The 26,596-nt window shown below is 40.2% G+C and overlaps 1 protein-coding gene and 1 long non-coding RNA gene across 7 annotated transcripts in view; one reads left to right on the top strand and one right to left on the bottom strand.

Annotated features, from left to right (window-relative positions):
- LOC144589063 (uncharacterized) overlaps positions 1 to 25,190 on the top strand; it is a 437,419-nt gene extending 412,229 nt beyond the window's left edge. For both annotated transcript variants that reach the window (XR_013544947.1, XR_013544946.1), the window contains 2 exons: positions 1 to 11,599; positions 12,571 to 25,190. The exon at positions 1 to 11,599 is cut by the window's left edge. This is a non-coding gene — a long non-coding RNA (uncharacterized LOC144589063). The remainder of the gene's footprint in view (positions 11,600 to 12,570) is intronic.
- Positions 1 to 26,596, bottom strand: part of DAB1 (DAB adaptor protein 1) — a 790,680-nt gene that overhangs the window by 568,031 nt on the left and 196,053 nt on the right. The gene's annotated exons all lie outside the window — the stretch shown is intronic.

The following is a 26,596-nucleotide window of genomic DNA, read 5'->3' on the forward strand; positions in this document are numbered from 1 at the left end:
TGGCCAGACAGCTGATCCAGATGCTCCTTGCACTCACTTGAAAGCAAATATGACCCGTGATAAATAGAGAGCTAACAACACCAGTCAATTCTTCTCCCAGTCATATCAGAATTATTGGTACCTGGGGGTTAGCCTGATTCCCTTACAGTCAACATTTTGCAAATCATAGTTAAAAGAAAGGGAAAGTATTTCCTAGTCGAATATGAGGCTTACTGGGAAAATAGGAATTGAGGTGGAATGAAGCCCCGCTAGACAAATTTGCTACGCTTGACTTTTTCCTTCATGCTTTTGCATGGTGCTTTCTTCCTCTCCCGCTTGCTCGCCATTCGATATCTCTTTCCCATCCCCGACAAAGCAGGATGGCCATCCCAAAATCCCCTGCAGCATTTCCCTTCTGTAGTACATTCTCATTCATCCCAACATGCATTAAGTTATCAGACGGCTGCAGCCTCTTGTGTCATTCCACAGCATCCTGAGCCAGGAATGGTGTGCTGACATGAGGGAGTCTATGAATATAAAACACAGGTAGGAAATTAAGCTGTGCCTGAAAGGGAGTCTTAGCATACTAACTATATGGGGCAGAAGATTTCTTTCCTTCAAAAGAAGCAGGCTTGTTTGATTGTCCCTGGACTACATTACAAGCTGCCCATCCTCGCTCAGCAACTTGCACCATTAAACGGAGTTCTGCACCACTGCTTCTAATTGCATACCGCTCTTCTCATCTCTCTCTTTCTCTTTCGGCTCATCCCTTGTCATTTCTCATTCTCTGTTCCTCCGGTGCTCTGTGCATGTTTGCAATATACATGAAGAAACTTTAATAGAAGAATCCTTAAGAGACAAGAGAGAACACAAGTTCAAACCCTTAGAAATGGGATGGGTTGTCATCCAAAGAGTAACTTTTCCTGGCTGTGGGTAAGCATCCCAGGTCATCATTCCTGCCAGCAAATTCAAGGTCAACATTCAGTTTTCTTACAACATGGAACATAACACAGCATGCATGGGATTCCCAGGCAGACTCCTATTCTAGCACTCCACTGAACAGCAAGAAATGTGCCTTAGGATTCTGCCCCCCCAGTAGACACTGCAAAGACCATCATAATAATGTATGTTTTTGATAAGGTATCACCTTTCTAGCAGTAAAGACAGAAATTGGGCTGTGTTGGGTCCCTGAATTGGGAGAAAGGTGAAACAAAATGCAAACAAATAATTAAGACTGGGTTTGGCTTGTATAATTTGTTTTTCCCCTGAGTACTTAGAAAGGAGTCAAACCAGTTGTCTTTTGGGGAGGGGGGGCTACAGTAAGGGGTCCTTGTCTCCCCCTTTATTTTAATGATTTTATTTCAGATGGTGTTCGACTCCATTTAGTTCACAAGGTGATGTGCACAATGGAAAACCAAAACAAGTTTTAGCATTGTACCTCGTGCATACATCTGGGTCTGTGGACACCGAATAGAATGGGTGTAGCAAAGTCATTAACTGTGTGTGTTACATGTTGTCAAGTTGACTTGGAGTAGGGTTTCCAAGGCATGTGAGATATTGAAAGAGTGGTTTTACCAGGCTACTGAACAGTGTGTTTCCTTTCTGAGTGGAGGTTTGACCCTGTATCTGAGTCCTTGTCCAACACTTTATCCATAACACTACACTCTCTCACTCTCTCTCTCCCCTTCTCTCTCTTGATTTTATGTTGAACTCAGCTGGACATGACCTCAAATTCACAGCCACCAAATGTTATCAAGTGCATCAGCCACTGAAGCATTCATCCATAGTCTCTATGTCACTTATTTCCATATTTGTGGTTCTTTAAGGATGCTTTCCATGCATGGACTAAAGGATATACCATTTATTCTCCCTAACAAGGGAAGCATTCCTTTACAATAAAAACATCTTAATAGAAAAGAAACTGAGGGCCCTATCACATTAGAATAATACTAAACTACTGATGTTTTCAACTTTGGCTTCCATTTCCATTAATGTGCCAATGAAGGTGCTAGACAGATTCCCTTCCATCCTTTCAATGAATATAGGGCCAAATTAAAAGCATTGTTTATCAGCAAAATTTCAAGTGATAATAGGTTGAATTGAGGACAATTAAGAATGGTAGCAGTTTTCCAGCTCAGTTTGTACAAATGAGGAAATGTAAAAAGGATTAAATGGATGCACAGAGAAAGAAACAGAGGGACGGAGTGAGGGAGTACAGCCTTAGAGGTGTCTCCCCCAGCTTGGTGCTCTCGAGATAGATTGGACTATGATCATCCTCAGCCGAACTAGCCACACTTGCTGGGGATTATAAGAGCTGGAGCCCAAAACAGTGGGGCAGCATGGAGTACATGATAGTTATAATAGTCCAACAAATAGTCAATGTCCACCACATCTACTTAATACATGTGGGTGAAAGAGAAGTGTTTAGATCAGGATTGTTTCATGGACCTGGGCAAGTGGGCATCTCCCCCCCAAATTATGAGAAGAGATGCTCCTCACTCTTATCACCATTGTGAACATTGCAATGACTCAACACTGAGTATTAATGGGAGGGGGGCACACCCTAGTGTTTTTGTTACTTGTCACTAGCTTAATCACCTCTGTCATTGCATCAGGCCCTTCTTCCTGTTTGCTTCAGGTTCCTTTGTATCGGCGTACTTTCTTCTTTCTCTTTGAGAAAGTGTTTCTCAATGCCAGAAACTCCACTTTTGTCCTTTTCTCTTATCGTAACTTTATCTGATAGCTGAGTAAACTTTATTTCTGTCTTTTTCAGATGCATCTGGAGTGATCACTTCTAACTAGAAAAAGAGTTAACTTTTGTGTCCAATGGGAGGGTTGGGGAGAACTGAGCCCAATCTCTTCATGTTTTGTTTTGTGTTGTGTTGTTTGTTTGTTTGAGGTTGTTTGGGGTTTGTTTGTTTTTTTGCTTTGCACTCTGCTAACGAAAGGAATAACCAATTTCTACACACAAACACTCAGGTTGTTGTTGTTGTTGTTCTTACTGTTACTATTACCAAAACCCAATAATCACAAGTCCTCCTTTGTCCAGACCATTGTTCAAGTCTACATTGCCAGTGACTGTCAGTAAATAATTAATTGAAGGTTTGGCACAATTCTTACTGAACTCAATGGTTTTATTTCTGGATTGACATGAATAGGGTTGTACTGTAAATAAAATTTTGGAGCAGATTTTCCACGCATGAATACTTCCCAATCTTTTTGACAATTCCCATCATCCATGAGCATTGGCCATGCCATATGGAGCTGATAGGATTGTAAGCCAAAACAGCTGAAATGAGCCACTTTGAGGCAGTTGTGTTTTGAATTTACAGATTAAGAAAAAAAAGCATTCTCTGATGGAATCAGGCATATTCTGGTGTGCTAAATCTGAAGACTTTGCAAGATTTCCTACAGTGAGAGCCTGAGTCTCAGTTTTTCAAGAAATATGCTGATGTTATAGGGGGAGGTTTTCTAGGATATTTCACATTTTCTCTGTAACCTACATTTGAACCCATAAGCAAGTTCAAACATGTTCATGAGTAATTTGGCCCTTCTCACCGGATTACTCATAAACATGTTCAAACCCACGCATAAGCTCAAACATGGAGTGTAGAAAAAAATATGACATGTCATAGAAATCCCGCTCCCTACGTGGTGTACTGGGGCATGAGGCAGAAGATCCTAGTACACTGGTGCACATAGATTAATTATAGCAAATATTAGGATTGTAGGATTTTCACTCTAGGGCTCAATCTCTGGATGGTACACTTACTCTATTAAGCATTGCTTGAAATGTTGTTACATTCTTTTCTCTAACAGGACAGCTATTTTTATATCTTAGCTCCAGAAAATGTAAACATTTCTTCTTCTTCTATGGGAATAAGTTGCTCAGCATTTTACAATGTGGGCACTGTTGGTTTTTGTCTCTTCTTTGCTCCATTCATTGGTATCATAATTTATGTGCCTCTAGTGGGACATCTCAGGGGACAGAGAAGAGGTGGATTTAGAAGATTAAACATACCAGAGAGTATTTAAAGTGTGTAAGAACCTCCCAAGTGGTTCTAATCTTCAGGGCAGACACTTTTCTCAGTCCTGGTGCCTTCATGGGCATATCTGTGAGGACACAAGAAAGAATGTTTCCAGTTGCTGCTGTCGGCTTCTGGACTGCCTTCCCTCAGAAGGCCAGGTCGGCCCACTTTCCTGCTACCTTTCTGAAGCCAGACAAAACTTTTTTCAGGCAGAATTCTGGCGCGTGAAGAACAGCTGAGAAAGAAATTTCGGTGAAGAATACTGGAACTATGGTTATTTGCTTCCAAGTATGTCAGCATTCATAAACCAACCTTATTTTTTGGAGAAAAAACTTTGTTGTGCAAATTTACTTTAAAAAAATATCTTGCTGGCTATGGGATTCTGGAAGTTGTAGTCCTAAAACTAGCTTTCTGAAATGCCAATACTGATTTATTAAACCAAAATTTCTGGTTTGAGGAATTTCCTCTTCCCTCTACTAACAAAAGGGAGAGATCCTAAGGGTCTTAACTATACAAACAACACATAACTAGAAGCAGGAATTCCTTAAGTCTTGAAAGACAACTGATTGTCATGGCACAAACATGTCAAAACTCCTGTAGCATGCAAAATTAGTTTGCTTGCCTTCATGATTAGTCACTGGGAGGTAAACAAGGAGGGTTTTGTTTTTTGTTTTTTTGCAGGTATAGGGATGAAACTGTGGAAATCTCATCTCTGGAAAGCAAATCTGTTTTCAGTTTCTAATGGCATGGCAGGTGTAATTTGACTCATATGGATGTCCACTGCACCTCATCTCTGAAATGTACATATCAGAATCCTTTCATGGGTGGTACTACTCACCAACAGTCAGTACCACCATTCTCAAGATTTCTCTGCTTCATACTAATCTTAGAAACAGATGCTGCCTACTCTCATAGAACCAAAGTCCTCAAGAACTAACCATTTGGTGGTGGTTGTGCCAAACAGAAAAATAAATGAAAAGAAAGCATCTGTTGATTCTGGTCACACCTCAGCCTCGCATCACAAAGAAATGCCAACAGCTTTAATTTACGTTGCCTGATAATTTTTTACAGATAGAATACTTGTATTGTCATAAGAAAAATGGGTTTGAATACTACATATTTCATATCTGTGTCTTGTACTCCACATAATATACTATAATATTTCTTTCTGAAGGACTCCCCAGTTTTTTTTTCCTAGAGATAAATTAGATCACTAAGGGTGGGGGGAGGAATACCTCCCTCTTTGTCCCCTCTCCTTCTCCATGTAAAATGAAAGCCTACTCTGTAAAACAAACCTAGAGACTGATAAGAGGAGAAATTTATTATACATGTCCAGAGTTTTAGAGGAAGTATATGTCTGTGCATATTTTACTGGATACTGTCACAAATGTTGCTGCTATAGGCTGAACATCCATTTAATGGTTAGAGGTACAGCCGCCACAGTTTTCAATCTGCTTCTGGTTTCTTCTTCTTCTTCCAGGAGAAACACAGCATGAAGCAAAATAAGAAAGGGAAATAAACTTTAAACTATAGGTGGAAGTCCATTGAATTTAATTGTCTAATTTAAAAAACAGATATTTGCATTGAAAGCCTAATGTATTATTTTATGGCATTTTGGATCATCTGCCTTTTCCCCAGTATATAATACCACCTGAATTTAGGAAGTTGTGGTTTTTCCTTTGTTTTGTTTTGTTTTGTTTTACTGAATCTCCCAGAATCTTTGCATACCAGTTCTCAGGGGTAAAGATAAATGAATATTCTGGTGATCTGCGATCTGGTTTTAGAACCACATAGACACTGTGGCAGAGTCTGGATAGTTGGTTTTAAGAAGAAAAAATATAAAGACCTGAGGAAGCCATCTATAACTTTATAGTGGAAGGATGATACTTTGGGACCCACAGGGTCTGTTATGGAACACTTCCGACTGTTGTTCCATTCAGATTAAAAGTTATTATTGTAACTCTGCACTGTGGCATCGCTTTAGCAGAATAATTCTTTGCCCTGATATTCTCTAGAAATGAGAACTTGGGGACACCGACCTTTTCCTCCATTTCAAGGACCCCTTATATCTGAACCACACAGCCTGCAGTCATGATATCCTGTAAGAATGCATCTCCTGTAATATTGGTTTGGATGAGAGCTTGGAAAGGTTACTTTTTTGGTCCATTGACCACTTTTGGTAGAGACTTCTGGGAGTTGTAGTCCAATCTGTGTAGTTACCATCAGAAAAGCTTCAGGCCCTTTTGGATGAAACAGATGCCCTGGATCCGTTTCAGTTGGGCTTCAGGCCGCGCCACAGTACAGAAACGGCATTGGTCGCCCTGTACGATGACCTGTTGAGGGAGGCTGACAGGAGTAAAATATCTCTGTTGGTCCTCCTCGACATCTCGGCGGCCTTTGATACCGTCGACCATGGTATCCCCCTGGGGAAGCTCTCTGAGTTGGGAATCGGTGGCCTAGCCCTTGCCTGGCTCTGCTCCTTCTTGGGGGACCGATCCCAGAGAGTTCAGCTTGGGGAGAGTATCTCGGCCCTGTGGAGTCTCAACTATCGGGTTCCAAAGGGGTCTATTATCTCCCCAACACTGTTTAATATTTATATGAGGCCGCTGGGCGGGGTTATCAGGGGGTGTGGGGCATCATGTCAACAGTATGCGGATGACCCCCAACTCTACATCACCTTTCCACCTACTGCAGGTGATGCTGTTCTGTCCCTTCAGCACTGTCAGGGGGCTGTACTGCAATGGATGCAGGAAAATGGGCTGAGGCTGAATCCGGACAAGACGGAGGTCCTGAGGGTGGGTGCCCCCACTGTTGGTGGCTTGGGTGACTCCCTCTCATTTGGGGGGGTGATCCTTGCCACAAAGAGTGGGGTTCACAGTCTGGGGATCCATCTGGACCCGGCGCCCACCATGGAGACTCAGGTGGTGTTGGTGGTCCGCCTTTTTTCATCTTTGGCGGATAGCCCAGCTGTGACCCTATCTCGATGTGGGGGCGCTCCCCACCTTGGTCCATGTGCTCGTAATCTCGAGATTAGACCACTGCAACACACTCTATGTGGGGCTGCCTTTGAGGCTGACGCGGAAACTCCAAGTGGTGCAGAATGTGGCGGCCAGACTCCTGAGTGGAGCAAGAAAATAATATCACATTTCTCCTATTCTGGCCGCACTGCATTGGCTGCCCATTCGGTTCCGCGTTGACTTCAAAGTTCTGATGCTCACATTTAAACCCTAAATGGTTTAGGGCCTCGATACTTGGCCGAACGCTTACTCCCACCCAGCTCTATCCGTGTCACTCGCGCGAGTCAGGAGGTGAGGCTGAGGAGCCTGACGCCGAGGGAGGCCCGGAAGCAAAAAACAAGAAACCAGGCCTTCTCAGCGGTGGCTCCTCGCCTCTGGAACAACTTACCTCTGGAGATTCGCGTGGCTCCCTCACTGGGTATTTTCAAGAAACAACCGAAAACGTGAATGTTTAGGCAGGCCTTTCCCCCCCCCCGTTAACTCCTAATTTTTCTTCTCTCCTTCTCTGTTATAACATACTCTGTTTTCTTGCCATCTTAGAGAAAATACTTTTTTTTTCTTTCTAATTTATGAAAATTATGTTATATGTTACGGTATATATATATTTGTTTTATATTGTGTGTTGTAAGCCGCCTAGAGTGGTCATAATTGACCAGATAGGCGGGGTATAAATAAATAAATAAATAAATAAATAAATAAATAAATAAATTTCAAAGGCCTAGTGTGGATGAATATAATACATCTGACAAATTACATTTGTTTCAGAGTAACTTTTTCCCTGCCAAGACATGCACAACTGGCTTCACAGCAAACCAGAGCCAAATTATGAAAATTCAGGGCAAAATAGATGTCTGTGTGGTAAACTGGTCCTTCGTACTTCCCAGATCAAATATCTTTTGAAATTTCTGTGGTTGTTCATACACTTCAAAGTGGATGATCCACAACACTCCGTTTCCCCCTTCTTGCAACTCAGGGCTGGAAGTCAGACAGAGTCATCCCATTGCCTAGGTAACCAGAATCTTTCCCTCAGCAATGGCACACCTACACAGTGGGTGAAATTTGTAGCAAATCTCCCCTCCAACAACAAAGGAAACAGCACTGCAGGCTACAAAGGAGGTTTCTAAAATAAGGAGTCTACTTTGACTCTGCCTTTTGTACCGCCACCCTTGACAGCTTCCCGGGCTTTAGTATCCTTCATCTACCAACTGATTCAGCCATGATTTTCAGCACTCTGAGCAAGGGAAAGCTCCATCCTGGGAAGCACTTAAGCTAACTCTCCTTTCGCCTGGCAGTATAGTTGCGACAAGGAGAAGCCTAGCAATCAGTATACAAAAAGCATATTTTTTTTGCCAATGGGAAGCCTGTGGATTATTTCAAGACATTTTCAAGTTCAAGTTTATTGTTTTGGCTAAAAGTCGTCACAATTGTTTAAAATGCAAATATGATCAAGTATATTCATGATAAAATCACAGACATAGAAAATAATAAGAGACCCTTCATATCTGGGAGTTTCCCACACAATTGATTGCAGTGGGTCTCAGGAAATTAGCATGAATGTTTCTGGCTGCTTAAGCAGCACTGTTCTGTATGTACAGTCCAAAAGTAACCTGACCACCTTTATCTGAGGCCTTTCCTCCTGTAGTGCAGTCAAAATGTTACCCAGAAACTTTTCTCTGGGGTTTTGATGGAGATGACAGTTGAGTAAATATTGGACAACATCCTGTATCTGACCTGCTCCACAAATACATAACCTTAGATGCCTAGGGACATTCATGTACCTGCCGTCTAAGACAGCGGTTGGCATGGTTTGGAAACGGAGTTCTGTGAATGCAGTTCTCAAGGAGGCAAAAGTAAGTGTATGTAAGTATTGTGCCCTTGATGTCGATTATTTAAAGCAGGTACAAAAAGCATGCAAAGTTCTGTGGGGGTGAGGGAAAGCAAAACTCTTGTGAACAAAGAATGGGATAGGAATGGAGAGAGTGGGATTTGGAGAGATGCAACAAAATTGAAACGGAATATCTTCTAAATCCCTAGATATTACTGGGTTGTACATTACCCTCTACCTCACATCTCATGAATAAGAGTGTCTCTTATTTTCATCTGTTAAATCCTGGAGGTTATATTTTCCATCACATTAAGTATAATGTGTGCTATGCAGTGGTGACATTTAAACAGCAAATGATAAAGCCATGCTTATTTTCAACAGCAGAGGCCACTGAATTACAGAAAAATTGCTTTGCTGAATTGGAACAGAAAGTAAGGCCTGCTGTACCTTTTGCTCATGAAGTAACAAGGGGGGAATCCAGACAGGTGTTAGATGTTTTCAGATTGCTTTTGACCATGCAAACAGTGTACAACTTGTCTCAAGTTTTTCCTTGTCATTTCCTGTGTTTCTCAGAGTTTATAATAGGCAGATGGATTATTTCAGGGATGGTGGTGTTGTATGATGTCCTTCCTGACACTTCTCCCTCTTCCCCCTTTCCCATTCATCACAGTCAGCCAGTGGCCAATGATGTAGTACCGTTTAAAAACAAACAAACAAAAAAACAACAACCCTGTTCTGCTTATATACTGCTCCATAGCGCTTAAATCACTCTCTGGGTGATGGACAATTTAATTAGGCTACACATTCCCCCACCTCACCCCTGCATGAACTGAGTACTCAATTTACAGACCTTAGAAGGAAGGATGGCTGAGTCAACCATGAGTTGGCTGCCTGAGGCTGCTGGGGCCAAACTCAGGTCATGAGCAGAGTCTTGACTGCAGTACTGCAGTACTACAGTTTAACCACGAGGTTCAGTTCTCCTCCAACTATCCTCCCCATTTTTCTTCCCTGTACATAGAACAGTTCTTGCTAGAGCAGCGCTTCTAACTTTGGGTTCCCAGATGTTCTTAGCTAAAAGTCCCAGAAGACTTCACCGCTAGCTGTACTGGCCAGGATTTCTGGGAGTTGTAGTCCAATAACATCTACAGACCCAAAGTTGGGAACCACTGGCCTAGAGCAGACCTGGGCAAAGTGCGGCCCTCCAGATGTTGCTGAACTGCAAACCCCAACATTCCTCACTGTGTGGGCTAGGCCCAACTCTCCTCACTATTGGCTGTGTGGGCTAGGAATTATGGGGGCTGCAGTTCAACAACATCTGAAGGGCCACATTTTGCCCACCCCTGGCCTAGAGCATCATTGATATTAAGAATAACACGTTTTTTCAATAACAAGGATATGTTTGCCTGCTGAGTGTCAGAGTTGTTGTAATATTATGCTGCCTGCCACTGGCCTGGTTTCAAAGGTGAACGAATAAAAAAAGGAAGTAGAAACTCCAAAACATCCAACAGGCTGAAGACCTCTGGATTTCTTAGAAGAACCTTTGCCACACACAACAAATTGGAGCAAGTTCGGAGGATGTCAGCAAGGATGATCAGAGGACAGGAAACCAAGCCTTATGAGGAAAGAATTACACTTAGCCTTGAGAAAAGAAGACTGAGAGGCGACATGATAGCACTTTCAAATACTTGAAAGGTAGTCATACACAGGAGGGGCAGGATCTGTTCTCAATTATCCCAGATAATAATGGGCTCAAGCTAAAGGAAGCCAGATTTTGGCTGATTATCAGGAAGATCCTGCCTCAGGAGGTGATGAAGGCATTCATGAGAAAACTGGACAACCATCTGTCTGATCAGCTTTGATTTGTATTCCTGCATTGAGAGGGGTTGGACTCAATGGCCCCTATAGGCCCCTTCCAACACAAATATTTTATGACTACAGCAAATAGCAAAGCAAAGCAAAGTGTGGTGCTTATGTACTGCCCCATAGTGCTTCAAGCACTCTTTGGGTGGTTTACAATTATGCAGGCTACACATTGCCCCCCCCCCAGCTAGCTGGGTACTCATTTTACCGACCTTGGAAGGATAGAAGGTTGAGTCAACCTTGAGCCGGTTACCTGGGATTGAACCCCAGGTCATGAGCAGTTTTGGCTGCCGTACAGCAGTTTAATCACTGTGCCATGAGGCTCTTCAAATAGGAACCATCATTGATGAATACCAAACTCTCTACTATCCCTCCCCCCTTTTCTTTTCTCCACCCCACTGATAAGAAACAGAGAGATTGTCCAGATGTTTGCTCATATATAGATAATATGCAACACTTTTTTTTAGTATTTTTTTTCACTATATGTCCATGCATATGTTGTGTACACCATGAGAAAACTGATGTGGGAATGCACAGCACATAGATGAAGATGGGATAATGGGAGTGATTGGTGTGTCTGGGAGGAGAAAGGAATGGATGGAAGGTGGAAATTGTATTGTTTCAATTAGTTGGAGGAGGAAACTGGTAGCAGATACAAAAGGATCAAAGAGGACACTAATGCAAAATGAATCATTATATTTTATTACAGATATTGGTAGATATGTGTGATTCAAAACCTGCATTTGGTGTCCTCCAACATTTACTATTTTTTCCATGTTTCACTTTCTGTTCCTCATCCCCTCTCCCCATGTGAGGAACAATTCCTCTGTAATGCCCAGGCACTAAGATCATCAGGGGAGACCTTTCACTTGGTCCCATCACCCTCACAGGTACATTTGGTGGGGACACAGGAGAGGACTTTCTCTGTCGTGGCTTCAAGATTTCGGAACTCCCTCCCAAAAGAGGCCAGACTGGGCTCATCCTTGCTATCCTCCCACAAGCAGGCAAAGACAGACTTCTCCTTAGTGACTGGCTGTCTGGGGGGGGGGTTGTGCTCTGTTGCTTTTAAATGTGTTTGTAGTATTGCTTTTATTTACCATTTTTAATATGATACTTGTTTAATTCTTTTTAATGTTTGCACACATATTGTTTTCAGTTTTGCATATTGTCTTTTTAATGATGTGAGCTGCTTTGGGTCCTTTTAAGAAGAAAGGTGGGAAACAAACAAACAAATTAAACTTTTCCTTGTAGACACAATTCATAGGAATTTTTTAATGATTGTTATGATATGTTGTTCAATTTACATGAAGCTTTTTCCCCAAAGCTGGGAATTCAACCTGGAAAGCCAGGGAAATTCTGTTGCAGTAATAATGTAGTATAAGTGTATGTATGTCTCTCACATAACAATCCCCTTCCCATTCTCTCTCTCTCTCTCTCTCTCTCTCTCTCTCTCTCTCTCTCTCTCTCTCTCTCTCTCTCTCTCTCTCACACACACACACACACACACACACACACACACACACACACACACACACACACCACCACCACCACCACCACCACCACCACCACCACCACCACCACCACCAGTGTGCATAAAGACTTAAGCTACATAGAACAAATCAATTTTTGGTTTATATTAGCAAAAGCAGTTAATATAAATGGTTGGGCTGGGATTTTGCAGCTCCAAACTACTTTCAAACATATTTTGGAATACTAAAAGGTCTCTTAAACAAAGTCATTTATAATTTATTGAGTAAGTGGACTTTATTATGCTTATTTATATTATGGGGCTCCAATAGCTTATATTCCAGTTCTTCAGCTTCCTGGGATGTGCCACAAAAAGCTTCCCATTTTTTCCTAGGCCTGAAGTTCCCATGGATTCTGAAAGTGTCTTCCAGAGGAAACAAAGACAGATATACAAGACATTGCTGGTCAGCTGAACTCTTAAACCTACATACAAGGATCACATACTGTGCAAAATGCTGAAGGGTGAAAGATCTTTATTTAAAACATTTTCTCTGTTTGGTATGAACACTGCATCTTTCACAATTCAATAATGAAAGATGATAAGGATTAGTCTGTCTTTCAACATTGTTCAAGCAAACCAGGCCAGAAAAACCATAAAACTCCTACTGATATTTATTCAAATGAAACTGTGGTCTCACTTTGATGGTATTTGCTGCCCTTTACAATTGCCTTTTAATAGTACTGCAGGAGTAGATTTTATTTTTCTTCAAGGTCTTGAAGGGATAGAAATACATCATAGACTCTAGTGAATACAAATCTATATCTATATTCAGAAGGAGAGAGAGAGAGAGACTGGAATTCAGTCAGCAGATACCCTGCTCTATTTTATGTTACTATGCACACAAATCCTGTTGTTTTAAAACTAATAACAGTGCAAAGGACTGAAACATTATCCGGGTTTGCATAACAGGGGGCAAGAGAGAAGCCATGGTTATTTATTTATTTATTTATTTATTTATTTATTTATTTATTTATTTATTTATTTATTTATTTAGTGCCAGTAACAGGCATCTTTACGTAAAATGGTGAGGGTAATTAATCCTTACAAAAGGTTAACGTAAGCTAGTATTGGATCCCGTCATATCTGCAGATACACACCCACAGTTTTTAGGGTTCCACACATCCACCTAGTTATGCTAGTGCAAGCAAGTCATCTGCACCACACTCACCGTGGACGCAAAAGGGTACATGTTCACACATTTGCAAACTAACTCTATTGGTGGAAATAGAAACCTTTCAGCTCCTGCTACACTGTTGTCATCATCAGGCAAAGGGACAGTTGCCAGGCCAACAACCCGTCGTTCCCAAACGCTTCAACAGTTTTTTTCTTCTGATTATATTACCACTCATAACAGAAAGTTCCAAAATGAGAATGTTGTAAGCCAGTATGTCAGCTGGAACATGTTATAGCACGATTGCAACAAATGCCCGATTCTACAAATGAGAAGAAGCTTGCTTAGAACTTGCCTTAAATAATTCTACAACAAGGAAATGATTTGTCAAAAGTTACAGCTAAATCATAGATAATTTACAGTGTGGAACAGTTTACAGGGAAGTTCTTCAGATCAGAAGAGGGAGTTGGCAACACAAGCCTAGTTCATTATTAATAGACTTAGTGCTTCTCCACCTCTAAGGTGCTTTAGGAAAATCTCTCTAGAACAATGGTTCCCAGCCTTGGGTCCCCAGATATTCTTGGACTAAAACTCCCAGAAGCCGTCCCCACTATCGGTGCTGGCCAGGATTTCTGGGAATTATAATCCAAGAAGATCTGGGGACACAAAGTTGAGAAGCACCGCTCTACAACATAACAAGATATTTATTTTTAATCACTCTGTTCCTAAAACTCACGGAAAGAAGTTAAACAAAAGATATCCTAGCTATAAACACAGCTGTGCTGAGGGCCTCTATTTTTTCATGAAATTTCTGAGGTTGGAAAAGGGGGGAAAGCCAGAACAAATTGTGAAGCTGAAGTTTTAAAATCAGTAATCTGTTTGTGCACTGGGATTGCTTGTTTCATATATCATTTGGAATGTCTTAAGCACTTCTCAAGGATATCTAGCTTCAGTTCCTCCAAGATGTTTTATATACAACATACATACATGTAGCACAGATTATGAATGAAAACTAAGCTGCTTATTATAAACCAGATCCAGTTCCACTACTGTAGCCCCAGTGAAATGAATGGGGCTTGATACTTATCAACTAAGTCACATTGATTTCAGTGGGCCTACTCTAGATGAGGGTAGATCCTCTGGATTTAAACATGATGTAACATTGGATTTAGCACTATATAACCCAAAATGCCAACATGTCACTTTATATCCTTTAGACCGTTCAGCATGGATGGATTTAGGCCAGACTATTTTGTAATAATTCAATATGTGGCTATTCTAGCATGGGAACTCTATCCTTCCTCAACGATGGGTCTTTTCCTGTTATCTTCAACTTTTTCCAGCATTATTGTCTTTTCCTGTGAGTCTTGCCTTCTCATGAGAAGATGTTGGAGACTTCTCTTAAACCATTTGGCCGTTCATTTATACAGTCCTCACAGTTCACTTTTGTGCCCCCTGTGCCCCCCCCATTATTCAGCACTGATATGAAACTGAGAGAGATCAGTTTGAGGTTATGTTGTTGCTTGTACTGGTTGTATGTGGATAATATACTCTGTTTCTACTTTTCACCATATGTCCATGGAACCTATTGGTGCTTTGAAGTGGCATCTTTAAAAATTGAAACTGATGCAGAACAGTATGATGAGAACATGGTGGAGGGGGCATTTGCCAACAGGATTGCATTATGGCTGTCCTGCAAGAGTTGGTTATGCTGGTTACTGCTACCAATTCATTTCCAGACACAGTACAAGGTGTTGGAGATGACCTCTAAAATTCTACATGGCTTAGGCCTGGGATACCTTGGGGACCATCTCTTGCCCACATCTTAAGATCTGAACGGACCTTTACCTGTGTTCCAGCTACCACCTCTGTGGATACCTGAACGATGGAAGTATGCAAAATGAAACAGTGGATCACCTGATCCAAAAAACAAAACACATCAGTATTAAGGGTACCTGGATTGTTACACTTTTTTGTTTCTAAAAACAAAACAGAAACAGAAAAAGGACAAAAAAAGAAAACTTAACTTTGAAATGCATGATAACAAAAATCACACGAATAATGCAACAAAACATACTGTGTTCCCCTCCACTGGGACCATCTGGAGATATAACCATTTCCCCCTCCATTTCTGGAGCCCTATTACCCTTCCAAAGCTGCATTGATTCTTTCAAAGGCACACAAACCTTCCCCTTTATTAATACAAAATCAATAAAAACTTCCCAAATATCAGTAAATATTCTTATTTATCTCAGCCTTCATTAGTTTGATATTATCTGTTAATTTATCATTAACAGCTATATTCCAAACTTCTTTATATCATTTATCTAACAGAAAAATCATACTTAACTTTCCAGTTCCTTGCTATCATTAATCTTGCTACTGTTAATAATTTTGAAATTAATTCTTTCATTGCCCAACTCCATTGCTCCTCATCAAATAATGAAAAAAGAGCTATCTTAGGGCAAACCTCTGTATTTCACTTATTTCATTTGTTTTCTTGAAGATCAACTTCCAGAATCACAATATATTACCACATTTTCACCACATATGCATATAGGTTCCTACTTCCAGACAACTTCTCCAATATAAATTAGAACATTTAGTATCTATATAATTTCATTTCACCAGAGTTAAATACTATCTCCAAATTAATTGATAAATATTAATAATAATAAAAATTTAAAAAATATCTTTTATCCTTATAGACAAGCACTTTAATATTATTTTATTCCATATATTCGTCCAGTCCTCAATGCTTACTTCATCTTCCAAGTCATTTTCCAATGTTGCTCTAAGAGTTTCTTGTTGGTCTTCTACTATTAAAATATTATAAATTTCACTTATTTTCCTTTTCATTACCTTATTTTCATCAACCTTTTCCTCGTGTAAGACCATATTTTCATATTTCATAAGCTCCCTACATTTACGAATTTTCTGGCCCATTTTTCAGTCCATTGTTCTGATTAAAATTAAACCAATACATTGTTTCTGATCCTAATGCTGTTATTATTTGCTCTTTATTATCCATCTTTTCCACCCAATCTTTTAACCTAATCTGTTCCTTCCTTAATAAATTATCTAGATTTTTCCAACTCTACAACTGGATGTAGTGGAGATGTTAATGAAATAAATATTTTTCTATGCTTGTTCCAAATTAATAACCTATTTTTAAGTGTGGATTATCACACAAAGGGATTAACAGGTTTATTAAAACATTGGCATAACTTTTTAAAAACAATTAAAATTACATATAACATAGGAACCCCATTTAAAAAAAGCTTAAAACAGAGCACAAACAAAAATATGCTTCAGCAACACTGTTCAAACAAAATTAAGGTTCAAACTCCTTTCTATCAAGGATGATGTTTGGAAAATACTGTATCTATTTATATTCCACAGAAATAAAAGTATCAGATACATTTTGATCCACAAAACGTCTTCATTGTCAATATTATAGTTCTGGTGATAGAATCCCTTCATATGGTAATCCCTATATTCTCAGTATTGATGTGACATATTGACCAGAACAGAAGAAAAGGCCTCAGCAGATCAATCTCAGTTCTGGTAGCCTGGAAGGCTAGGTTGGAACTCTGGTTGACAGCATTTTGCCATAAAACATAGACCCTGCTTAGGCAGGTGTTTGTTCCATGAGTTTTTATTAGCTTTATCGTATGCTTTATCTGCTGCATCTGTCTGTTTTTATGGGACCCTGGCTGCTGTTTCAGCATTTTATTGTATTTTATATTATTGGTTCCAATTGCTGTTAGTCATACTGAGGGGCGTGTTGGCAGCTCATGTGCAAGACCAAAATCCACTCTCTGCGCGCCAACACATTGCCAGCAGTTACATGCAGGACTACTCAGAGATAAGACAGATTAAGTTCAACAAGACTTACTCCTAGTAAATGAGTAGAGAATGACAGTCTTCAGCTTGTTGATATCATTAGGCTGTGCTGAATTGCAGCCACTAAGAACTCATACTGGCTTCCTTGACATCCAACTTTAATATTGTCGCATAATTTCTTTGAGGCACTTTGAGCAGAAGATCACATGTCTCTGACATTCAAAAGTACAAGCCCTCTTTGCCAAGAATGGAAGATTGCTTCAAGATTATTGTTGTTGCTGCTCTGATTTGATGTACCTTAAGCTCACAATTTCACTGAATTTGAAGTTGAAATTGTGCCGCAACATGCTATCTGAGTAAGTATGATGAAATACCTCACTCTTTGTTAATTAAGTTTGCTTTCAGTGCTGTTGAAAAGACATCCTGAACAGATTTACTGAGTAGGGGAGCAGATGAGAGTAATGAAGGTGTGCTTTGTCTAACATGGCACTGGTTTTGTATACAAATACATATTTGTCACCTCTGCCACGACTGCTGAACACAGGAAATTGCTACTGCAAAATCTGACACAGAAATTGCTTATATAACAAAGATGGCTGAAAAATTCTACTGCAAGAGAAAGAAAATGGTTGCAAATGTGTATCAGCCATCCCCTGGATTGTGATTAATGTCTAAAAACCATGTAAGATTTTCTCTTCTTGGATATAGAACTTAATGTGATGAGGGAATTTGAGTGTGCCAAATAAGCTGAGAGCTTCAAGAAGCCAGGCTCTGACTGTATCTAGACTCCTAACACTGTCACCCAGGGTGGAATGTCCAAAGCTGAGATACCAAACTAATATCAGTCCATCCATCCTCATTAGGGTTTAAAGTCCCATCAACAGAACTGATAGTTACATAGAATGGTGATGGAGGTAGAGTAGCTCTTGAAAAGTAACTATGGGTTGGCAACAGCAGCTGAAGGTGACAATGGAAGAGGATCTTCTATAGGTAAAGGCAATGACACTCAAGCTAATTCTTGTGAATACAGTAGTGCCTTGACTTACAAACATCCCTACTTATGAACATTTCGACTTATGAACAGCTCCGTTCACAAAATTTTGCTTTGACTTGCGAACGGAGCTTCAACTTACAAACGAAAAAAGTGGGGGAGGCGGGGAAAGTGTGAAATTTGAACTTTCAGTTAACTGTTGACCAGCGAAGAGACTGCTTGTCTGCTACATCGCTCGTCCCAGCAGTTAAGTGAGTGGATACAGAGAGAGACTTTGGGATGCCTGTCACTGCCTGGTAATGTACTGTATGGACTTTATTTTTATTTTTAAATTGATCTTCAGAGGACAGGAGTCAGAACTCTGTATTTTTAGTTTATTTGTCAACATGTTATACAGTAAACATTCTTACATTTTTTTTCATGACTAAATGAATATTTATTCAATTGCTGGCACACGCAAGTGCCAGCAAATGTATACCAAGGGAAAATCGATTCATGATTTGTGTGGTTTTTTTTAATACTCATGCTTGATTCGCTGTATGTGTAAGCCCTCAGAAATTTCAACAGAGCACAAGATAAATATGTGTATCATTATTGCTAATGAAGCAGCTGAATGAAAGCCAAAAGGACATCGAGTTGCTGATGTGCACAGAAGCAAAAAGAAAGTGAGATGCTTAATGACACATATAATTGGAACAAGGAATGCAAAGAATATGAATCAAGGTAAGCTTAAAATAGTAAAATAAAAAAAGTCAAGCATTTATAACGTTTATGGTGAGCAAACTAAACTGGCCCGGAATGTAACATTTTTAATCCAGTCATTACGAAGTGTTTTACTCTGGAAATGACAAAGTCAGAAAAAACTGAAGCAGTCATAATGAGGTAAGAAATAATAATTATAATTGTGTGCTATCAAGCCAATTCTGGCTTATGGCAACTCTTTCCAAGGTTTTCTACATAGAGAATACTCAGAAGTGTTTTACCATTCCCTTTTTCTAGGGGCACCTTGAGACTGCGTAATTTGCTCATGACTGGCTCTTCCTCTAAAAAGCACAGTGGGGAATTGGATTCCCAGGATCTGGCTCTGCAGCCAGATACCTAAGCTATCCAACCAGTTTAAGGTAAGTGACAGGGCAATGAAAAGCCAATGAAAGGCAGAGCTAGTACACTTGTTCCTATTCTCCTTCCTCCTACATTTATTTCATGAACAACTGGAACACCTGGACAAGGCCTTTGATTTCACAACTTCAGCTTCGCTTTCTAGTCAGGACTGAAAATTACTGCCCCTTCCCCTGGGGAGAGTAAGATGAATAATTATTATCTGGATCTGAGCTAATTGAATGCATGTTCTTTGTCCAGATTCAAAATTACAGATATCCTGAAGAAGGTAGGAAGAGCTCAACAGTTGAAGGCAATTCTAGAATTAGGAAGTCAACTAGTATGACAAGTGACTAAACCAGGCTGTTGTACACAAGCTAGTAACTACCACCATGCTCTTCAGATTGTTGCAAAATAAAAAGATGGGGAGGAAGACAAATGTGCTGCCTTGATCACCTTAAAAGAAAGGCTATATGCATAAAGAATAAAGAAAAATAAACATTCTTCAAGCAAGATATTTGCAATCCAGCAAACATTCACTTGTGAATTTTTGTTGTTGTTTAGTCGTTTATTCATGTCTGACTCTTTGTGACCCCATGGACGCCAGGCCCTCCTGTCTTCCACTGCCTCCTGGAGTTGGGTCAAATTCATGTTGGTAGCGTCACACGTGAATAAACATGCATAAAAAAATCAGTGAGATTTATCCATGCATAACTATCAGAAGTAAAACATTCTTCATGACAGATAGTTCAGCTATTGATAGAGACTTTGTTGTTACAGGTTGCTTTGATTAACTATATGGCTGCCACAATGATCTGAGAGTCAAAATGCATAAACACATGTCTCACAATACAAATATCTGTGATAGTTGAATCTAAGAATGTGCTTCGGGTTTGGAAATTATTTAGAATATGAAGCTAAAGGAAAGTATTTGTCAGTTTCTTACTTGATCCAAAAAACATCAAGGAAGTCTGAAGTGTCACTGAATTGTAATCAGGGCTCTTTGAACTTCAGTGCTTTGGTTAAAAGAGTGAAAAAATAAAAATAAAAAACAGACAGACACACTTGGTGCCAGTTAATTCTACCTTACAAAATGGAAATGATATCTTAACAGAACGGAGACACCCAAAGCAAAAGGAGATTGACAACTCAAGTACCAATGAAAAGCCCACGCTCTCCCAAAACCTTGATCATGAGCTAAGAGGGCTCAGACTACCAGATAACTTCCCCTCTCCCATGATAAGTAGCCATTTTATATCTCAGCAGGGTGAAGAAAATATGTTAGTCAGTTAGATACAGTTATATGCATTATTTTCATTTTCAATTGGTGAGTGTGCACTGCAGAGTTTTCTTTTCTTTTAGGCAACTGCAGACCTTGCTTTGCTCTATACTTTACAATCCAATGCATTGAATATCTGTGTGTGTTAGTGTGCCATGTCTTGAGCCTCTCGTTCAAGAGTTAAGTGGGGCAGGTCACATCAGCTTTAGGAGTAAGATCTATACTCTATGTCCCCAATCCAGTTTTGTACTGTATTGTTTTTAATGCCTTTAATCCTTTATTAGGACAGCTGAAGGTGTACTAAATCCACACCCCTCCCAGCTGAGGAATTTTTTAGGAATACTCTCATGAGGGTCTAACTTTGTACAAGCATTGTGGCAGTGTCCCTAGGCTAGAGGAGGTTTGAATCTGTTGTATCTCAGCTCCTTCTATTCCTCTACCCTTTTCTGCACCCTTTCCTGCTCTTCTGCCAGTAGATCCTGTCCAACAAAGGGGTTACGATGGCCGATTACTCTGTCAGCAGATTTCCGAGATCAGTTGGCAGAAAAAGGGTGGTGGCAGCGGGGGATTTTTGCTAGCAGGAAAGCCGTGTGCCTAAAACTAACTGCAACTCTTTCAGTAAGGATTGCAGTTAACATCTTCTTCCTCTGGCTTCCAGAAAGCGCATCCCTATTATCAAGCCTCTAAGCACTAGTGACATGTTAATCAGAAATAGTAAGCAGAGAAACGGGGCTCATTCCAGTGTAGCCTGAAAGCATTTTTAATGCATTGTTGTGATGAGATTGAAGGAAAGTGGCTATTGGATAAACAAATGATGTGTTTTAATATTAAAGTTCCCTGGATGAGAGTCAAGCACACCCTTCAGTACACATCAAGGCACAGGACCACTGAAAAGGACAGCTGTTTACAGAAGCTAGGAGTATGGCCTGTATGGGTCTATAAAGGTCACACATATGTGCTTCTGCTTCAGTCACCTCTAGATCAAAATTCCTCATTAAAAATTGAACTTCTTTAGGCAGGCAGACTGTTTGCAATTCAGTAATTACTGATCCAGAAATGCAGTCTTGAGGGACCTGCTTAAATCACAGCATGTGGGCCTGAGCCAACACTGCTTAAGATTGGGGGTTTGCTCTCAGCTTCTGATAAAGGCAAATCATATTCAGTACAAAGTAGTTCTCCATTTAGTCACCATATATAAGAATATGAAGTCACAGAAAATCTTCTATCATTCTCAGTGTAATCATGAGAAAACTTTCAAAGACGATGCAGTATCTATATTATTAATGGGTTCTCTAGTCCCTGATTGACCAAGACACTGGAAACTAGGGATGGTTTTCATTTTCAGTTTGTTTTTATATGATTTTTACCTCTCCGAATCAAACTCTTTATATTCAGAATGAAAAGAAAGTGAAGGAATCCCAATGAATGAATGAACATAAAGCAAAACTGAGAAGACTTCTCTATCTCAAAGTCCAGAGTTTTGAAGGCTTAACTCTTTATAGTTTAAGTCGAACCCTAGTGCATTCAACCACATTTGTGGAACTGCATTAGGAACATCATCCCCCCCCAGGCACACACCCCTCCACTAAGAGCATTGTTATCTTTAACACTCACATGGAAAACAGGTACAGTGTGGTCCTCATCTGCATCTGTTGATTTTTTTTTTTTGAAACCCCAGATGGATGAACATCTCAGGTCAGTTTCTTTTTGAAGGATTTGCCAACATTGCAAAGGAGTTCAATAAAGGGCTAAACTTGACTCATGAGAAGAGAAAGAAGGCAAGCCCCACTCCCTTCCAACCCTCCTCTCATCACTAGAGAGCTACCTCTTCACACAGCAGTCTCTACACATGGAATCTTCCCATGCAACTGAGTACCCAGATTTCCTCAGAATTCCCACAGATAGGGACTGTTCTTTTCAGATTTAGCTGTTCACACACACCAAAGCCAGGATAAAGAGGGCAGAGCTAGCTCGCTCACTCTGCTCATAAATCAAGACAAACACTTTTATTGACTGTATGAATAGAGCTTGGGATTTCAAAAGCTGGGGTGCGGGGAGGGGGAGGCAGAACTGTTACATTTTCCCAACATAGGTCATGATCCACAAGGATTTATGAACAGAGCCATGTGACAAGATCTATAAGGCAGGCAGGAATTCCTGGGATGAGGGGATAGAAGATCACACACAACCTGTTCTCACACTCTCCTCTAAGTTACTTACAAAGAAATGTCTGTGGGGATCGCCCATGTTTTCCTTCTATAGTATGTTTCAGAAGCATTAAAGGTGGAAGACAGATTCTTCGCTCTGTCTTTCACTTTTCTCGCTATGTGTGATACAATCAGCTGTGGAGAGCAAAAATTTGGAAGAGTGAAACTCTCCACTGTCTGTTTATTTTATTTCTTATTAGAGTGTTTCTTCATATGTCATCCAAGGCAGATAATGACTATGGTGATAAAATTAAGAAACCATGACCAGCTCCTCCCAGATGATAGCCATCCCTCCACTGATGGAGCAGGTGAAATGTCTTCTTCTAGGGGTTTTGGCCACACAGAACTTACAACACCTTGTAACCCAAAGGATTCATGGGGGGGGGGCTGCTACTCTGCATTGTTAATATGTTTGGGTTCTTTGTTCTGCTCCCTGGTTGTCCTGGAAACATAATTTGGTTCATATCCACATATCCAAAGACAGGGGACATCCCCCTAATATTGCATTAATATGTCTTTTACCCACAGACAGATAGCAGCGTCACCTTTGAGAAAAGGCAATGGTGTTGGAAGTATTTTCCACTGTTCCTTAAGATAATTTGATGCTGCTACATTTTTCTAATGAAGTGTTGCTCTTTATTATGTGCCTGCCTACCCTTCTGAAGCAGCCACATGCTCCTACTTGAGGGGAATTCTGACAGCTAAGCTTCCTGAGGAGCGAACATATTCTCATGTTTTGATTTTTGTACCGCTGATCAGAGCGTGAGCTACAAGAACCATGCGCAGCAGGTTTCTGAGCTGAAGAAAACAGATGCGTTAAGGTGTGCTTTGAAGAGCTGATTCCCTAAAGAGGAAAGGGGAGAAAAGAGGAGAAGAGAGAAAACAATATCAAAACAAAGCAGAAGGAGAAGTAAAGCGGACTTCCATAGTAGAGCTGAAAACACTCAACGAAGGAACTCAATTGTATTGGACTCAAAGGAGATGATATGCTGGTTAATACACTGGGGATTAAGAAGAACTAGTCTTTCAGACCTGAGCATCAAAAATAACAAGCACTGTTGGGGAAAAGAAAGTCACAAGGTTTTCCCTCAGACAAAACTCTCAGTCAAAATCATTTGGCACAAATTTTTGAATCCCCTGTAATTGTACAGCTGCACACCACTGTCAATGGCACAGCAGTAGGGCTGTGTGAAGGCAGTTGTATGTGTGACCTGAGATCCAGCTCAAGTGACAATTATAATCTTGTCAGGATCAATAGGGCTGAACTGAATACAGTCTTTTGAGGAAGGGAGGGTGAGCAAATGCTTATGATGGTGTTGGTGGTAGTGATGATGATAAGGGCTGTGGAAAAATGTTTTTCTCAAGGAGCTTCTTCTGCTTATGAAAATTCATTGGCAAATCGAATAGAGGATGCAATTTACAGAAAGAGGATGTGAGTTGAGTTTTTGGCTTATTCTGCACCTTACATATTTTCTGCCCACTCCTGCACTCTTGACTGGATTTTCCATAGTTAAAAGCAGATTTGGCAGTGGAGCAGGGACAACTGAGAGAAAAGGACGTTTCCTTTGCCCTTCCAGAAATTGAAGCTCACAGGATTCCTAGATCCAAACCTACAAACCTATACCGTAGGAAACCCCCATCCATGACATCACTTTCCACTGAGTCACTTAAACATGGTCACCCACAGTCAATAAAACTGGATCGCCTGAAGCAATTTAAAGGCAGATCCTTTCCTTGGATCCAGGCCTGGTTTTCTGGAGCAAAGGAGCACAGAGACACTATGGCAGGATTCATACTAGCTTGATAGAAGCGGGAGTGGTATTCTCATAGGAAAAAAAGTTCCTTTCATCACATAAGGAAGTTCATAAATCAAACTTTAAAGACACATTTGCTATGTTTTCACTGTGTGTTTGCTACTATCTGCATTTTTCAGTATCCGCAGAGAGGCTTGGAACAGATCTGTGGATACAGGGGTCTTACTGTATATATTTTGCTCACAGAACATGTCCGTATATAATGTTTTCACTTCAGTGAAACCTTTGTAGATTTCTGGAGCTGTCCTTTCCACAAAAGAAAGTACTTGTAAATGGAAAGGACACTGAAACTCCTCCAACCATAAAATATGCCTGGAAGTCAGCACATAAGCTAGGAATGGGCAACAGTAGGCCTCTAAGTGGTGTTTTTGTTTGTTTGTTTTGGTTTGTTTGTTTTTCCCCTACAACTCTGCTTAGCTGAGGCAGCATCACCCATAATCAGTGGCAAAGGATTAATAGTGTCATTGTGCAAAAATTCTGAAGGGACCCAGTTGCCAACTCTTGCTATATATAATGGTTATAGACAAGGTGATTCTGCCATTATAGAACAATGAGTGTTTTGGCAGAAAATGTAAAGGCCTGGCCATAAATGCAATAGAAAAGAAAACACACTCCTAAAAATAGGACCATCGATTAATCCCAGTGCAAATGATTAGTAAAAAAAGTTCCTTGGCATGAGCTAACCGGTAAGTTGCTTTGAGCAGAACCTACACCTTTCAATGCTAGGGAGTTGGGTAGATTCTTAATTTGTTGGCATTCCAATACCTTTTTATCTACCCAACTTTCCCTATAGTAGCGATAAAAGTGGAATTTTTTTAGCAATCTGCTCAGGTCCATACCTCTATTTACAAGAATTTTGGAGAGACCATCTCCTTCATCATAGTGAAAGACTTCCCTGAGGCACAAACACAACTTCAGATTGATTTAATTTAATATTTCAACCTATTGTATGCAGCTCAGCTTCCATCTGCCATCTGCTTTAGCGGTTTGCAGTGACAGAGAGCACATTATTACTGTGTTTGCTGAAGCAAGGCCATTGGTAAAATATTAATTTTCTGAGTTTATGAGATTTCTATGAAAACAGATTTCATATAAATCAAATCAGTATAATCGAAATTAACCCTTTAGTGTATTCAAAATAATATGGCAATGAAACATTCATGAGTGCTATTTACTCGTGAGTAATAAAACTGAAGTAAATGTATATTTTTAAGTGAAGTAGATAGATGCTGCTACTGCCAAAAAGCAAGTGGCTTTTAAAATGGAATAGTTGCTTGTTTCTTTGGGAATGGCAACACTGTGAAAAAGATGTCCTAACGTGGTGTTTTCCCCTATGGAAAGCCATCACCATATGGCAGATGGAGTATTTGCCTTTACAATAGGTTAGTTCTGTTTAAAATGAATTCATTGGAGTTTTAGCATGCAGACCTACCATCAAGCCTGATGCCCCAATGATGCTGGTTTTACACCCGTTTAAACATGCTCAGGATGTAGTTTAAAGTGAGCTTTGCTAGAGGCTTTGTCTCAAATTGAAAGTTTGTGTTTTTTCAGAAATATATTTATTTAAGCATCTGAATCTTGTTGTATCAGTTGTTGTGGCCTACAACCCAATTCATCAGGTGCATGAAGGATTGCTACAGAGGAGTTTCAAGTATATACAAAAGGTGAGACTGGAGAAAGTGAGGTCACCGGGAAATGAAATGCAGACAGTACTGACAATGACAATTACATTATTAAGACTGGTTGGCCATACAGGAAAACCATTGATGCTGATCATACTAACATTTGAACCCTAGGCAAGCCAATTTAAACATGGCATATGATAAGAATCCTTCATACTGATTCAAGCCTCTGGTGATGACCCTCTTAATGATCTACAACTCAACAACCCCTAATATCTCTTGGAAGCTTCTTTATTGCACAACAGTGACATCAACATTAAAAAGCAAAGCGTGCTGCTTATATACCGCCCCATAGCGCTTCAAGCACTCTCTGGGCAGTTTACAATTTAAT

Source organism: Pogona vitticeps, chromosome 4 (assembly GCF_051106095.1).
Source record: "Pogona vitticeps strain Pit_001003342236 chromosome 4, PviZW2.1, whole genome shotgun sequence".
Lineage (NCBI taxonomy): Eukaryota > Metazoa > Chordata > Lepidosauria > Squamata > Agamidae > Pogona > Pogona vitticeps.